A 6,000-nucleotide genomic window follows, 5' to 3' on the forward strand; every position below is an offset into this window, starting at 1 on the left:
CTGGCCCCCTGGTGAATGCACTGATGTCAGAATTCACAGAATAACTTCTTAGGCTGACTGCGAACAGGCACTGAGGTCCACGCAGTTTTCGTTTTCAGGTTGGGCTTGCTGGTTCCACCATGTACGCCTCCTGCCCTGATGGAGCCTGAGAAAGAGCTGCCTGAGGACCCTGGCTCATGACGGGGGGCCCGGGGCACAGCTGGGGTTGGAGATGCCTCAGGGAGCCCCGCAGTCCCGGCAGGGTGCTGCCCCCTGGCCCCTGGATGGCCTGCTGGGGTGCTCGCCACAGAGGCCAGCCTCCGGCGAAGGCACGGTTCCACTTTGCTAAACCTGAAAAGGCACACGTGTTCATTTTTATAGATGGTTTTGGTACATTCCTGCTAAACCAGATTCCAAAAGGGAAAAAGAACTGCTTTTTCCCCCTAAAAATTGAAGCAAGCTAAATGAAATAATACATGTGTGGCTTCTATAGTGACTCAATCGCTCTGTTTTGTGAAGTCTAAATACTGTACACACACAACGTGCTGTGTAATACTGTGTGACATTGTGTGGATAAGACAGTGCTGACGTCCAGGGAGTGAGCGTGGTGAGGCTGAGGTCACGACCCAGGTCTGAAGCAGGTGCCCCGTCCCCATGCCCGCGTCTCTGCTACTGGGACCCAAGCGGCTGCACCCAGCCGTCGGCCTTGAGACCACCCTTCAAATCCTGATTTTGCCACCATCAGTGGACAGACGTTTTGGAGCCTGTCTATGATGGGCTCTCGGACCCCAGGTCCTACAAGTTTTGTCTTAATCAGCGATCACTCTCGGGTAGAAGTACATGGTTCCCAGAGGGAGAGAGGGGAGGGATGAACTGGGAGACGGGATTGACACGGACGCAACACGACATGTGAAATGTGCTCAGTCGCTCAGTCGCGTCTGACTCTCTGTGACCCCGTGGACTGCAGTCCGCCAGGCTCCTCTGTCCATGGGACTCTCCAGGCAAGAATCCTGGAGTGGGTTGCCGTGGCCTCCTTGTGATGCATGAATAACAATAAGGACCTGCCCTGTAGCACAGGGAACTCTGCTTGGTACTCTGTAACAGCCTGCACGGGCATAGAATCTAAAGCAGGGGATATGTGCACACATAAAGCTGATGCCTTTTGCCGTACACCTGAAACCCACACAACTTTGTAAGTCAACTCTGCTCCAGCAAGACTTTAAAAACACACACGGTTTGTTTAAAAGCACTTTCTAGTCTGAGGGAATGAACATGGGGATGAACAAGACAGACGGGCGCTGAGAGAAGCGCTGCCAGGGGCCTCGGGGGGAGAGCGATGAGCGATGACCCCCTCCCCACAGTGCATGCACGCCTGCGCCCGTTGTGTCTGCCTCTTTGTGACCCCGCCAGGCTCCTCCGTCCTCGGGATTCAGTGATGGGAACCAGAACCCAACCAGGCCTGGGTGGAGGTGGCGGGGCAATGGGGGCGGGTGGTCACAGAGCCCCTGGGGTCCCCAAGGCCTCTGGGCAGATGTCTCGGCCCTGACACAGGCGAGTGGCCTCCTGTGAGTTAAAAGCACCTGTTTCTCATTCTCTGGAGCTGCTGGCCTCCCTCCTCTCGGAGGACAGGCCATGGTAGTGCTCAGCCAGGCATCCCAGAGGCCGCCACAGTCTCAGTTCACCTCTGCCGGTGCCCCATCCCTCTGCTCCTGGACAAGAAGCTACAGCCGCTCGCTCACGGGGTGTGGAGCTCTCGGAGGATTACATGCAAGGAAAGTGTGGATTTAGGCGGAGCTGAGCAGGACCTAAGAGGCAGGGTCTGTCCCTTCCAGCTGGAACAGACCCCCCTGCCCCCGGATGCCCGTCCGGCACCATCCACATCGCTGATGGCACGGGGAGGGGGAGGGGGTCTCGGCCAAAGACCACCCTCCCTCCTGCCCTGGGCGATGCTAACCCAGGGCCCATGAGACCCATGCGCCAGCTCAAGCACATAACCAGCTTTACTCTGGTGCAGGGAATCCCATTTTCAAAAGTCACTCAATTTAGTAAGCTGTCCCAAAATGCAGGGACTACCAAAACAAGGAGTGCAGACCCCAGTCTCCTCCTGCTGGCACCCTCCTGTCTTGGTGTGTGGGGTTCTTTCCTCAAACCCTGAATTATAGAATCACAGTCTGTGACACATACAATTCTTGCTGTCTGATATCAAGACCAAGCTAATGCTTTTTGGGTTTTGGAGAAACAGAATGCTTTTTCCTATGTGTGTAACCAGCTTGGTTTCATTCCAAAAAATGACTTTTTAAGCTACTAACCCTAACCTTAATCTCTAGTTCCAGGTTGTAGACTTCAAATAAAACAGCCTGACTTTTCAGCAGCTTTGGGGCTGGTTCTCAGCCCCAGCCGAGTGAGGCTTTACAGCTTGGAGCCTCGGAAGGCGAGTCAGGAGAGGCTGGACCCTGACCTGCCCTGGAGCAGGCCTCAGATGTCTCTGCAGCCGCAGGGCCAGCTGCTCTGATCTCTGATGGGCAAGAAGGAGGCTGGACTTCTGGAGCTTCTAACATGGACTAGTCTTGACGTCTGTCGTTTGATTTCATCCTCATAAGCACTCCTGGAGGTGGGTGCTAGGATCTTTCTACGTTTTTGAGCAGAAGACACTGAAGCTCAGAGAACTTTGAGGACTTGTATAAAATAGATGATTCTGAATTAGCAGAAGATACTCTGCATTGCAAAGAACATTGCAAAGAAAGGCAATGCCAAAGAATGTTCAAACTACTGCACGATTGCACCCATCTTACATGCTAGCAAAGTAATGCTCAAAATTCTCTAAGCCAGGCTTCAACAGTACATGAACCATGAACTTCCAGAGGTTCAAGCTGAATTTAGAAAAGTCAGAGGAACCAGAGATCAAATTGCTGACATCTGTTGGATCATAGAAAAAACAAGAGAGTTCCAGAAAAACATCTACTTCTGTTTTATTGACTATGCCAAAGTCTTTAACTGTGTGGATCACAACAAACTGTAGAAAATTCTTCAAGAGATGGAAATACCAGACCACGTGACCTGCCTCCTGAGAAAGCTGTATGCTGGTCAAGAAACAGCAGTTAGAACCGGACATGAAACAACAAACTGGTTCCAAATTGGGAAAGGAGTATGTCAAGGCTGTATATTGTCACCCTCTTATTTAACTTACGTGCAGAGTACATTATGAGAAACGCTGGGCTGGATGAAGCACAAAGCTGGAATCAAGATTGCTGGGAGAAATATCAGTAACCTTCAATATGCAGATGACACCACCCTTATGGCAGAAAGCAAAGAAGAACTAAAGAGCCTCTTGATTAAAATGAAAGGTGAGAGGGAAAAAAGTTGGCTTAAAACTCATCATTCAGAAAATGAAGATCATGGCATCCAGTCCCATCACTTCATGGCAAATAGATGGGGAAACAATGGAAACAGTGACAGACTTTATTTTCTTGGTCTCCAAAATCACTGCCGTGAAATTAAAAGATGCTTACTCCTTAGAAGAAAAGCTATGACCAACCTAGACAACATACTAAAAAGCAGAAACATTACTTTTCCTACAAAGGTCCATATAGTCAAAGCTACGGTTTCTCCAGTAGTCATGTATGGATGTGAGAGTTGAACCATAAAGAAAGCTGAGCCTAGAAGGACTGATAGTTTTTAACTGTAGTGTTGGAGGAGATTCTTGAGAGTAACTTGAACTGCAAGGGAATCAAACCAGTCCATCCTAAAGGAAATCAGTCCTGAATATTCATTGGAAGGACTGATGCTGAAGCTGAAGCTCCAATACTTTGGCTACGTGATGTGAAGTACTGACTCATTTGAAAAGACCCTGATGCTGGGAAAGGTTGAAGGCAGAAGGAGAAGGGGATGACAGAGGATGAGATGGTTGGATGGCATCACCAACCTGATGGACATGTGTTTGAGTAAACTCCGGCAGTTGGTGATGGACAGAGAAGCCTGGTGTGCTGCAGTCCATGGGGTGGCAAAGAGTCAGACATGAATGAGCGACTGAACTCAACTGACTTTTAGTGAAAATACTGTGAAAATATGCACTTTCTGAGAAGTAAGAAAACTAGCCAAAGGGAAGAAGTGAGGCAGCACGAAGGAGAGAAAGGAAAGGGGAGGAAGAGGATGAGGAAGGTGGTGTGGGTAGTGTGTGTGCATGTGTGTGTATATCTGTGTGTGTACTCGTGTGTATGTCCATGATGAGTGTGCACATGCATGTGTGTGCTTGTGTGTGTGTCCATGATGAGCGTGCACATGCATGTGTGTGTATATCTGTGTGTGTATTTGTGTGTATGTCCATGATGAGTGTGCACATGCATGTGTGTGTATATCTGTGTGTGTACTCGTGTGTATGTCCATGATGAGCATGCACATGCATGTGTGTGTATATCTGTGCGTGTACTCGTGTGTATGTCGATGATGAGCATGCACATGCATGTGTGTGTGTATCTGTGTGTACACTCGTGTGTATGTCCATGATGAGCGTGCACATGCATGTGTGTGTATATCTGTGTGTGTGCTTGTGTGTATGTCCATGATGAGCATGCACATGCATGTGTGTGTATATCTGTGCGTGTACTCGTGTGTATGTCGATGATGAGCATGCACATGCATGTGTGTGTATATCTGTGTGTGCACTCGTGTGTATGTCCATGATGAGCGTGCACATGCATGTGTGTGTATATCTGTGCGTGTACTCGTGTGTATGTCGATGATGAGCATGCACATGCATGTGTGTGTATATCTGTGTGTGCACTCGTGTGTATGTCCATGATGAGCGTGCACATGCATGTGTGTGTATATCTGTGTGTGTGCTTGTGTGTATGTCCATGATGAGCGTGCACATGCATGTGTGTGTATATCTGTGTGTGTGCTTGTGTGTATGTCCATGATGAGCGTGCACATGCATGTGTGTGTATATCTGTGTGTGCACTCGTGTGTATGTCCATGATGAGCGTGCACGTGCATGTGTGTGCACATCTGTGTGCATGTCTGCGGCGTGAGTGTGTGCGTGAGGGAGGAAGCTGGAGGGACAGGCGGAGCAGCAGCGTGGGGGAAGCACAGACACCCCACCTCCTTGCCCTGGAGGGACACCCTGGCCGGGGGCTCCCTGGGTGATCCCAATAGGGGGGCATATAAACATATTCTACAGCAAAACAGTCTGATGGTCCTTTTTATTTATCTTTCATGTGGGAATTTATAATTCCACTTTCAGTACAGGTTTAAAGAAAAACATGGATCAAAAAGATACATGCACTCCACGTTTATAGCATTACTATCCATGATAGCCAAGATGATGGAAGCAAACTAAATGTCTACCAACAGATGAATAAAGAAGATTTGGTGTTTGTCTGTATACTCAGCCACCTGGGTGGACCTAAAGATTATCATATTAAGTAAAGTAAGTCAGACAGAGAAAGACCAATATCATATGATATCATTTACATATGAAATCTAATAAAAGATACAACTGAACTTATGTATGAAACAGAAATGAACCCACAGATGTAGAAATGAAATTTATGGTTACCAAAAGGGAAAGGAGAGGAGAGAGAAATCAGGAGATTGGAATTAAGATACATGCAACGCTGCACATAAAACAGATAAAACATGAGGACCTAACGGGTAGCACAGGGAACCCTACTCAGTATCTTGTGATAATGTGGAAATATTATGGAAAACAATATATACATATACACGTAGTGTGTGTGTGTAACGGGACCACTGTGCCACACGCCAGAAGCTAACACAACACTGCCAATCAGCTGTGCATGCTCAGTCGCTCGTTTGTGTCCGACTCTTGGCAGCCCCATGGGCTGGAGCCCCCCGGCCCATCTGTCCACGGGATTCTCCAGCAAGACTACTGGAGTGGGGTGCCTTGCTCTCCTCCAAGAGATCTTCCCCCTCCAGGGACTGGCCCGGCGTCTCCTGCATCGCAGGCTACTGAGCCACCAGGGAAGCCCCCAAATTAACTATACTTTGATTAAAAACAGTCTG

This window comes from Odocoileus virginianus, chromosome 34, assembly GCF_023699985.2.
Source record: "Odocoileus virginianus isolate 20LAN1187 ecotype Illinois chromosome 34, Ovbor_1.2, whole genome shotgun sequence".
NCBI lineage: Eukaryota > Metazoa > Chordata > Mammalia > Artiodactyla > Cervidae > Odocoileus > Odocoileus virginianus.